The following is a 12,314-nucleotide window of genomic DNA, read 5'->3' as shown; positions in this document are numbered from 1 at the left end:
GGTACGCGTCTCGGGAGGATCGTGGTCGCTGAAGAACGAAGCTTAGGAGATTTCGGAAATCCGATTCAGCATGAAGATCAAAGAGGAGCGTGTAGATACGATTATGCTCAGCGGCCACTGCCGCCGGCTGCCACAGCTGCATCTTTATCCTGAATCAAAGGAAGGGCGGAACCTCGAAACCTCGTGAAACGACCTCGCTCGAGGTGGATTGCGACATTCGACAATGACTAAAGCCAACAACCATTCACCGTAACATCCGTGGACACTGAAGCGGCGACACTTCACGGAAGATGCTCTAGCTGTAGTACGATTTGCTCTAAACTTAACCCACCAACGACAAACAGGATAAATATCACAACAGAGGAAGGTCTTCGTTGTCCCGACCCTGCTTTGCTGTGTTTCCGGGTTAACTGAGATTAACGACGTCCTTCAAATACACAGGATGTGGCGAAAAACAGGATTACTCTTTGGGATCAGAAACGAAGAATCAGTCCTCTGGTCTACGAGTGGACCATTCAGTTTCCTTGGGACTCTTTGTCTTTCGAGATTCGGGCATTTTAGAATTCCCTTTGGTTCGTAAATTTTCCAAATACAATATTATTAAATATAAAAAATTATTTGCTCCATTAAATAACGATGTAAGTATAGAGGACGTTCCTCTTATGGACACTGAAGGTTTTCTTTTGTAAGATATTTTCGTACTAATAACTGTAAGATATTTTCGTATCCAAAAACTAATCCGAACGTAACCGTAACTAACCGAATTATTTATAACAAATGATTAACAAATTACATGAACAACTTTTAAACGTACACTTCACACGAAACACTCGCACACAGTCGGCAATGCCCTCAATCAATACTCTCATACATCGTAACTGCATTCATTCATTATAAACCTCTGCTTACACTTTAAATAAGAATTATACGAGATATATTCGATAGTAACTGGCACTTTATGTTTACAATTCAAAGGAACCCTAATACTTGTGAAATTTTAATAAAAAGTATATATATATACGTAGATATACATATAAGCGTCGCCAAATGTGAAAAAGGGAAACAAGCTCAACCAGATAGTCGATTACTAAGTTGCGTAAGATCTATCGAGCGTTCCACTTTTTTTTCGTGCTCGAGTGTACTTTTGAATACCGATACGATTCTAAATGGTACGATAAATAAAGTATAATACGAGCGTTAGTAAATGTTAGTAACTGAAAGCGGTTGGGGATTGCGCAGTCGCGTTTATGTGTCTCGAATCAAAGGCAACGTTACGACACCTCCGTCTGTTTTGTGTTTTCAGTTCCCGTCGAGTTTTCGAAGGACGAACAGATAAGGAATTAAAAAGAAAATTTTTCGTTTACACTAGACCGTATCTCCTTTTGTCCCTAGCAGAAATGAACTTATCGGCTTATCTCCGTTTCCATTTTTCTCTATAACGTCTGCGTATGTTGCACGTAGCGATGTCAATGGAAGATTAAGTGCTCGCATTTTTTTAACGAAATGTAAATAAAACCATCTCCTGCGCTGGTAACCGATAACGGTACGCGATACGTTGTAGTTTTGCAATTTATCGTCGCTTCGTTAACTCTTGCGTTTTTAAATTTTGTCGATAAGGTGCTCGATTATTGTACAGTTTTTATTTTGTCGACCTTATATCACACGCCGTGTCCAATTGAGAAAAAAATTTATTCGCGCTTTCGAATGAAAAAGAATTCTAAAATCGTCCACGGCCGATGGGTTAAGGTTGGAATAATGTTGAGAAACAAATGCTCTCTCGCAGTTTCCTCGCGTTTCCTTTGTACCATTTGCAACGTCCGTTCGTAAGAAGCGGATACCAGTCGCTTATTCGTGACACGAATGTGGTACGAATTCGCGTATCCGGAATGGCCGCCGATTTGCAAAATGCACCGCGAAACGGCCTACGCATCCTGGCAACGTGGAGGAATACCGGTCTAAAGTCCGGGACGAGGAACCGACGAAAAATTCTGGAACCGGTTCGCCGGCATTTTCGCTCGTGTCCTGGGCACGGTCGAGAAAGGATAAATAGTCGAAGGGAGAAGCCAGGAGGCGAAGGAACAGGGCGCAGAAACGAGTCGCCAGTTTCTGTAGCCAGAGTTTCGAAAATACGAATTTCCCCCGGAAGAAATATATAGGGTGTTCAGCCACCCGTGGGAAAAAATTTGAATGAGAGATTCTAGAGGTCAAAATGAAACGAAAAATACCAATTTGTTGATTGAGGCTTTCTTAAAAAGTTATTAACGTTTAAAGTTCCATATCGACAGGAAAATTTTTTGGCGGAATTAAAAAATTTCAAATCATTCTAAAAAAATTATTTTTGGCTGTGGGGGTCAATTACAATTATTTTTGGTGAATAGACATACCTCCGAATTCTTACGCACTTTCGAGAAAAAAATTCCTCATCGAAAATCTGATTTGAGGCCAGCAATGGTTCCCTGAAATTTCATAGGAATCTTCAAAACATCATAACTCCTGAACGGATTGGACGATTTTAATGTTTAAAAAAGCAAACTACGCGCATTTTGGTGGAGAATATGTACAAATCACAAAAATATTCGAAAAGTTGATCCTTGACCCCGCAAAATGAGAAAAAGCCCATAAAAATGGTCCAATTTTCAAACAGCCAATACTCCTTCAATAGTGAATATAATTCAATGAAACTTTTTTCTGAAGTAGAGCTCATGGGTACCTACAAAAAAGTATTAGACAACTTTTCTATTGGGTGCCAAACAAAATTACTAAAAATCAAAAACGAAGTTTTAAGAAAAATCGACAGGGGGTAGCTGCTGAAATTTTTCGGCGAAAACAGAAAATTTTAAATCGTTCTGAAAAAATTATTTTTAGTTGGAGGGATCAATTATAATCATTTTTGATGAATAGACATATCCTCGAAATCCTACCCAGTTCCGAGAAAAAAATTCAATAAAGGACAAATTTTTCGACGAAATTAAAAAATTTTGAATTGTTCTAAAAAAATTATTTTTAGTTGCAGAGGTCAATTGCAATCATTTTTGGTTATTAGACATACCCCCGAAATCCTACGCACTCTCGAGAAAAAAATTCGTGTAGGTGGATAAATGTTATTAATAATTTTTAACAATAATTTTTGTTAATAACTTTTTAACGAAGCCTCAATTAACAAATTGGTATTCTTGATTTTCGTCATATTTTGGCCTCTAGAATCTCGCATTAAAATTTTTCTCAGGGGTCGCTGAAGACCCTGTATAATGCTTGCTTTGATAGACAAACATGATACTTTGTACATCAGTTTCAAAATTACTTCCTAAATCAAGAAGACCTATTTTTGAATTGGAATATCTTCAAAAGGGTTGCCACTAAAACATTAAAACTAACAGTAAAATATGCACAGATTCCTTATTTGTTAATAGCATTAATTTGATTTCATGAACTATAAACTTCTTTTTAATTTTGTCCACGTTTTCGGGAAAATGAATCACTGCGCGTCGTTCGACTACGATTTTGATGTTCACAGAATGATAATAGAGCATTTTCGAACTCTTTCGATGTATGTAAAATAGGTACATAATTTTTTTAGGTATAAACAAGCAAAGTTACATACATTTACATCTTCGAATTTAACAGATGTTTTAACATTCTCACTCTGACCATCTTCAATGATTTCATCAATTTCATTGTCTTCAGTATCACGTTCCGTAGTGGAACACAGAGAACGTAAATCCATTGAACCAGTGCAAACTCTATAATCCAGATGTAGGATATTACAAGATACCAAATTGCTATAACTTAAACCAGTTTTGAGAAAAACGTGTTAAAAATTTTTAATAAAGTTTCAAGATACGTCTATTGTATGTCTTCCTCATTTTTCCAAATTCGATCTTAACATCTTGGTATTTAACGAAACATCGATTTTCGTAAATGCCCGTCGTATTGGTGTAACTACTTTTCCTTTTTGAAAAAGAAGCTAACCTCGAGCAACAGCCTCGATCAGGGAGACCGAAGACGAAGGAACTCTGGGAAGGACACACGGATCCTCCCACGCATAAACGATGCTCGCGAACGACGGAAAGGCGGTGCCGGGATAGAAATTCGAGATAAGACTGCGAGATATCGAGCTGCGGCGTCTCGCGATGGATGCGCCCGGTATGTATCTTCCACGTATTTTATCGATCCCGGAACCGTGGAACTCGTACACGGTCCTGCGATCCACGATCTCGCTTTCTCCCGCAGACTTTCGGGAAAAGCCGCTCCGCCGCTCGCAGCTTGACTTCCAACGAGATCTATGACCTTTTCGCGTCTGGATCTGCTTTCTACTTGCGAAGTTCGCGAACCGTCGATCCTTTTTCTGTAATTTTGCTGCCTGCGCGCGGATGATCCTTCTCTCGATATTTCAGGGAATATTGTGAAATCTGCCCGTCTGCTTTATCATTGAATCGTTTCGCGTCACGTTGCAGAGACGAACAAAACTCTCCCCTGCACGGAACATTTTCTATAAAAGTTAAATATTAGAGGTACAGTAGAACCTCGTTTACTCAAACACGTCGGGGGACAAGGCAGTTCAGATAACCGAAATGGTCCGAATAACTGAGGTTCGAATGTTACGAATTGAATTGCCTCTTGAGCTTAAAAGAACTTGCGTGTTTAAAGATTGCGAATACGGTAAAAGAATACGTGTTCGGATAATAAAGGTTCAGTCATGAGTCTGTATATCTGAGGTTCTACTGTATGCAAAAATTTGAACATATTTTTGCCCCTAATGTTGATTTTGCGATAAAGAGTGTTTGATGAAACGTGGAGAAGGGTGCCCTGGCACCCGGTTATTGATACAAGGGTTAAGCGACGTCCCTTTTCGTTCCTAAAACTGCGGTGTCGAGTTCTGTCGAGAACCGAGATTTCTAGCAAGCGCTCCGCCCCGTGTACGTCTGTCAGAATAAAAAAAATGATACAAACAGCCCAGATACTACTTTACACGGTGCTAGACAGATGGCTCCCCCAATTTTGTTCGAAACCCAAAATACTGTGCCACGTGTACCGGTACATTTTTCACCGCGGCACACCGCTGGCGTACGTTTTCATAGGGTTGTGGTTAAATTAAAGCGAAACGAGTCGTATCCCTTGCCCGCCTTTCTCATGCGTTAGCATCCTCTTCCTCGTCCGGTTTCCTAAATAGTAGCAGCTGTTCGACTGCACGTACAACGGAAAATAGGGACCACAATTGGACAGGATGCACGTATCCTTTTGGAAAATCCATTTTAGGAGAAAGCATCCCGTTCGCATACGGTGATTTATGATATTATTATTCGTCGCAGGTACGCGACGATCTTTCGCTAGAAAGCTGCTTTAGCATTGAAACTTGAAACTGTTGAAACCCATCTTAACCCATTAGCTAATCGTACAAAAATACAACATTAATTAAGAACAGCCAAAGATAATTATTTTATAAGCTGTCAAATTTTTTAAACATATTTTAGTGAAATTTATGATTCGCGTGCAACTAAGTGGAAAACATTGAGGGAGCAGTAATTGCATTCATATCATCAGTAGCAAGGACAAGAATTTCTAGAAATTTCTTTTGAATCTACAGTCATGTTTTTTATTTGGTTTCTCCAAGTACCTGATGAGAATTGGGATTTTGTATCTTTTGTATTTTTCTGTAAAATGCTATAAAACCCTCTCATGTTACTATTTTCTCAAGACACCAGAAACAACTTAGTTTTAATATATGGGTAGGAATAAGAAGTGATTATTAATTGGCCTTATTTCTTCCTGAGAGATTAACAGGAAACTTTCATATGGGTTAATATTTAAAACACAGTCGAATAGTGATTGTATAAGTGATTGTAAATAAGGTTATGTATCTGATTTTCTAACGAGGAACGCTTGTTTCTAAAATTTGTATCTAAAGAAGAGATTTGCCTCTGTGTCAAATTCAGCGATAGGATGTTATTAATCCTTTGCCCTCGAAAGACGACTCTCACTCGCCACTCGGTGTTTTGCGGTAACTCGAAAGGCGACTCTCACTCGCCATTCACCTTTTTGCATCAACCTGAGATGCTGGTGTCATTAGCCTTCCAAGATAAAAGAGTAAAGAAAGGAAAATTTTCTGATAACTGAACGAGTGATTAGCCATTAGACGGACAAGAATATCGGTGTACCGATATATAGCCATTTAAATTTTTATATGAAAACTAATTTGATAACACTTTCTAAGTTTATAAATTATGTTAAAAATTTCATAATCCATTCGCTCGTGAAAAAACTCCAATATTATAATAATTATCTTAACATGTGAGCACTCTATCGTTAATAATTGCAACAATGCAGGCAATTTTTGAAACGCTTTAAATAAAGTATTCGTCACTATAATTTTTATTGTATAGAGCTGTACGATTAAATAATATAAATTAGCCTCCCGTTCCTACTTTGCACGTATGCTTAATAATAATTAGTATTTGCATCGGTGTCCAGGTATTGGGACATTATAGTTAGTACATTTACCTTATCGGGTATTCATCGTTATCGCATAAACTTTCCATAGTAACGGAGTCGTATGATCTCACGCTGAAATATTCTTACGTAAATTCCGATTGTTCCAGTGACACGGTAATGATTGGCACGCAGTGGCTGTGACGTTCCCTCGCAAACATGGCGCGTTGTGCTCCGACATCGGTAAATATTGCATCGGTATGCACCTACTGATTCATTGGTAACAATAAATATCATTTCATCGGGCATGCGAGCGTGCACACCTCCGGTTATATCGATAATGATCGTCGCGATTGCGCCAGACTGTCGTTTGGAAAAAATAATGAGAAAAAAATGTTAAACGATAACGATCACGTGCTTACCCGGGGAGGAATGACTCCGTTCGATCGATTGTTAATTCCCGATGTCGGTGCTATCGATTACGTGTCCGGATACTACGCGGTGAATACCAGCCACTCGAACACTTTCGATCAATCGACTAAATTGATTATAGTTTTCTCATAAACTCTTTTCAGCAAAGTAACAATAAATGTTAAAGGTACTTAATTCTATCAAACAACGTGCTTTAATCGATAGTTTGGTTAATCTTCATATCACGCGCGAACGTTTTATAGATTAACATCCAATAATACATAGACAAGGATTGTACAGTATAAACGTGTCGTGTATTCTTACTTAAACGTTTTAATCCGTGCTAAGGATCCTTTCTAAATTTAGAGCAAACATTAAATAGAAGTACAGCCCACTCTTGTCTGTCGGATGAAAAGCTATTAATTGTTTCCTGTAACTATTGTATAACACACCATGCGAACTACGCTCGACTGCTTTTTCTTTGGATGATTATTTTCTTTGCAATTTGTTCAGAATTGTTTCGAAAAGACGATTATCGAGTAGCGAAACGCGATTGAAACCCGCGTTTAAATTCGAGGTCGCAGAGGTTAGGAAAACGATAGTTTACGTTGGAAGGTACACGTGTTCGATAGCCGCGAGTGTTCGATAGCACACGTTGTCAGCAAGGCAGAACCGACCAATGACACGTTTCAAAGTCAGCACACCGATACTGCCGGTGTCGTCTAGCTGGCAATACTGACAATGAATGCTCGAATCGTTGATTTTCGAGGACACTGCTCGACGAACGAGCGAAACGACAGTCATGAGAGAATGTCGACCTCGGACCGAGGTTCGCGTTACCGTGTTTCGCAGTCCCCACCAGACGATGTCGGCGCTCGATTCAGGAACACCGGTCGATGCAACGTTTAAATATACATCAAACAAGCAACACTTTTCACACCTACGCGCATGTAGCTGCGCAAGTGACGCAACAGGGGTGCAAAATCTGATCACCCACGGGCACACGTTTTGCGCAACTTCGAAACGATCCCGCGGTGCTTGCGGAGAAAATGGAATAGGTTTGGGAGACTGGGTCAAGTCGATACACTTTTCAGTTTAAAATTTTTGCAAAAAAGTATTCCTAAGCATACTTTGACCATTGATCTTCAAACACTACGAGTAAAAATTGAAAAAAATGCATTACAAAATGAAGGTATTTGGGTGACGAAGTCACAACATATCAATTTGCCTCAATGTGGTGCATGTTGATATAAAAACTCTTCATTCAACTGTTAATAACTAATTAGTATTTATTTTAATCGATATAATTATTAGTTATCATTTATTTTATGTTGTCCCAGTTATTTATAGGGATTATAATTTATGTTTCATTGAACTTGAACTGCAACTACATAACAATGAGCACTAAATTAACAGACCTCATAGATATTTTTCTATTTAATTTATATATATATATTTATTGTCCAGAGTGACTTTATCAACTTGCCCCGGTTTCTTCTACAGTTTAACTCCGTTTGTACGAACGAAATTTTAGCGGCGCCCGATTAACTGAACTCTAGCCGACCTCGTATTATCTGAACTACTGCCAGACCTGGTGAAAATAGCAAATTACACTCCTGGACAAAAAAAAGCACACGTACATTATTATTAGGTCTTCAAAGAATTTTCCGCGGTTGAAATGGAGGCTTTGAAGAGTGTCTTGGAGCTTCAGATGTTCTTTTATGAGTGTCTTAAAATATCCACTTTTTATCACGTGTTAATTGATCCAACTTGTTTCTTTTAGAAAGCTTTAGCTATAGCATACGATTGTTGTAGCACTTACTGCTGTAGCAGCAAGGTTTGACGAGGATTTCCTTGTAATATTTGGAAATACGTCAAATTTGACATTTCGTAAGCATCAACCTAATAATACTCAAAATAACTATTTCGTTCGTGAAACATGAAACTACTACTTCGTAAGAAAGTAACCTGTTTGAAATGGTAGTAGTAAAATTAGTAAGGATACGAGAGTGAGAAGTATCATCGACGACCGAAATGAAACGATGATCGAAAAATGATCTCTGGGTTTCACGACCGTGGGAAGAATCCTGACTGCGTAGGCCAAAAATACACCGGTTCTAAAGTCCGATAAGATGCTGTCGAGCTCCCGAAATGTCTATTATAGTGCCACGCAGTCGCCCCTCCTGCCCCCCTCGTTTGCGAAGTGCACGTTGAAACTTTGCACCGCAGCGCCGGTATCGGCTTCGTAACACCTTTCAACGAGCGTGCACGTGTACGGAAAAGCGTTAAGCTCTTCGGGCGCCAATTACGATTGGGCGTAAAGGAAACACGGCCAGCCGCCAAGGTATTTAGCCCATCCTGCGCGCGCAGCCAATCGAACGCGCTAGATGGAGGGTTCGAGCAAAGTACGTATGTACAGTGTGTTCTCGAGTTACGAAGATCGTAACCGTGCGGTTATGTACCCGCTTATTGTTACGGGCCATTCGCAAATGATGTCATGCTCTTTCTTTTTTTACGCGAGGAATAATATCCTCGTTGGACACTCCAACGCCTTGGGGACAATGCTGGAATTGTGTCCAAATATCGACTAAAAACCCAACGGTGACCTACCTCGTACGCTTTGGGAGGACCCTGGGAATCCCAAAGGTGCAACAAGATGTCCTTCCTCGACTAGCTTTTCCGCTATCTCCGAAAACGGATAGACGTGTCGAGTCATACCACATATTAAAATCTTTCCGCTTTGCAAATAATTCTTTGACGTCTTAGAGTCCTTTATATCGAGTGTGGTTAGCCTTTTAGTCGGTTCGATTTTAGTTTTCTATTTCCAAGTTACCAATTATGATTAATAAATCTTTGAGGTTTTGTACGATGTTTTTAACATGCAAGACCATTTTCCAGATTCTACGTTTTATGAATTTTTGTGCATTGTATCTATGAGAATTTCTTGTCTATGAATGTAACGCCTTCTCCTGTTCGCGTGGTTTTTTATTATCAGGTCTACAATCTCTGATGATTACAGTTTGGCTTCCGAGAAATTTAATTGATGCAACTTCGAAACGTTCATCGTCGAAGAAAGAAATAATCTTTTAATTACGAGCTGAAGGATAAAATTGAAAAATTGTTGCAAAAATATCATTACGAATGTACAAAAAAACGTATTGAAGAATTTTTCTCAAACTTAGCCAATCAATCATCTCTTACGATATTACGTTATCGCAAGAACAGCGGAATTATTGCCAAAGAACATTCCATCGGCGATCTGAGTCTCGCCATTACCATTCTCTGTACATATTTCTACTTCTATTTAGCAAAGACTGAAGTTAATTCTTCATTTTACGATTACAAATTACCGATTACAAATACAATTTATGATTGTTAATTAATTCCCCTAATGATTAATAGATTAACGATTACATTCATATGATATGTATAGCTTACCATATTTAAGAAATAAATGAAGAGAATTGCATTAACAGGTGTATTTTAATTTATCAACCACAAACGTTCCAACTTTACATTTAGATCCCTTTTACTATGATTTATGCATAACAAAATTTTTGGTTAAACTTAAAGAACCTAAATATTTAACGATGTTCTTTTCAGGTATCGTATGACATCACTGTTCTCTTTGATTTTTGTCTTAGTTTTTTTTCAGAAGGGATTCAATTTCTTCTTTCTTTAGTAGACGTTGGTGATCTTTCCGTTTTTGGATCATCTTCAACAGAGATACAACCATTTTTTAATTTCACTCATAAATCTTTAAACATGTCATGGAAGATCATTGAACGTACTTCGAAGTATCTCTACAATTTCAGATGCACGTTCTACAAATTAACACATTGACTGCCAGACCAAAACCGTCGAATTTTTGATGAGATAAAAACTTTAATTTTAGACAATTGAATTCTGCCTATATGTATACGTCTTTAGCAGTGTATGCGTGAGACACAGGCTTTACTACACGTCCGTTTTCTCGGAAGTAGTGTCGTCGTCGATTATTGAATAGCCCATGACGCATAGCAATATCAAGCCTCAGTTTCTATACAGTGTCCAACATAAAATTTACCCGTCTTTTTTTCAAGCTACATTTCATTAAATGATTAAGTTACACTACCAGATATACTGTACTTACGGTAATGTTGAACAATAACACCTCAGTATCTACTACCTGGATAACTTATTGTATAAGGGGACCCACCAAAAATGGGTTTTTATGACAAATTTTAATTTTGTTGGCCGAAAAATGTTAGTTTGCAATATACTATTCTGATCCGACCTAAATATGTATAATGACAAAATGGAAACTATTAAATTCTCAAAACTAAAATTTTATATTTAGAATCCATATCCTCTCTCCTTCATCCCCTATCAATTTCACGTTGATCGGAGAGGTGTTACATTAGAAAATACAGCCTATCCCACGTTAGACGAATTTCATAATCATCGAAATCGGTTAAGTTTGTACTTTAGGCTCACCCGTTGTAGCAATTGATCGTCGGTCAAGTATAGGTATAGACAGAATTCAATTGCGTAGAGTGAAAGCATTTTACAAAAATCCCGGAAACTATTAAATACTCGAAGCTAAAATTTTATATTTGAGACTCGTATCTGTCCTCCCATTCCTCAAAATTTCATTTCGATCGGCTACCGGGGCTTTTTGCAACTATAGCTAAAATTTGTTATTAGTAAAATTGTGATTAGACCTAGAACGTGTGTTGCTCTGGAAAAAGAATGTTTTCTAAACTTTTCTTAAATACGATACTTTCATACGTTGCCAAGTATACGTATAGACAGAATTCAATTGCGTAGAGTGAAAGCATTTTACAAAAATCCCGGAAACTATTAAATACTCGAAGCTAAAATTTTATATTTGAGATTCGTATCTGTCCTCCTCCCATTTCTCAAAATTTTATTATTATTAGTAAAATTGTGATTAGACCTAGAACGTGTGTTGCTCTGGAAAAAGAATGTTTTCTAAACTTTTCTCGAATACGATACTCTCCTATGTTGTAGGTCGGAAAGTAAAAAATGACAAATAATTACGGTACCCGGCGATAAATCTGGTCGGTGTAACAGTTCAGTTTGCGAATACAAAGGAGAATGAACAATCTCCGGCCGAGACGAGAGAACTGGTGGATTTTATGGATCTCGTTATCACGGCCGTTTCTCAATCGGTCGCCGCGGTGGCACGTGAGCGAATCGAGCCAATCCCCTCGTTGCCGTGAACGAAGCAACGTTGTTTCGCAACTCGTGCCACGGATCGGCACTCCATTCTGTACGATAAACCATCATCCCACCTTTTTTTCTCCACGGCACCGACCTTCGTCTCGAGTCCCCCAGACACGTCGGATTCGGTCAGCCAGGACCGCTTCAGACGCTCGTTGCAATATCGATTTCGAGGTCGTGCCGATCTTACGTTTCTAATCCGAGTTAAGAGAGCATGTACAGTGGCGGATGCATAGGGTACCTTATAGGGT

At 38.6% G+C, this 12,314-nt stretch overlaps 1 protein-coding gene across 2 annotated transcripts in view; it reads left to right on the top strand.

Annotated features, from left to right (window-relative positions):
* The window catches only part of LOC143342323 (putative RNA methyltransferase CG11342), a 47,885-nt gene that overhangs the window by 10,736 nt on the left and 24,835 nt on the right, over nucleotides 1-12,314 (top strand). Inside the window, exon 2 of one of the 2 annotated variants that reach the window (XM_076766070.1) lies at nucleotides 6,597-6,684. The exons of the other annotated variant lie outside the window; for it this stretch is intronic. The gene's annotated coding sequence lies outside the window, so the exon portion shown is untranslated. The remainder of the gene's footprint in view (nucleotides 1-6,596; nucleotides 6,685-12,314) is intronic. 2 annotated transcript variants of the gene reach the window in all.

Source organism: Colletes latitarsis, chromosome 6 (assembly GCF_051014445.1).
Source record: "Colletes latitarsis isolate SP2378_abdomen chromosome 6, iyColLati1, whole genome shotgun sequence".
Taxonomy (NCBI): Eukaryota; Metazoa; Arthropoda; class Insecta; order Hymenoptera; family Colletidae; genus Colletes; species Colletes latitarsis.
This window is presented reverse-complemented; position numbering and strand designations above follow the sequence as displayed.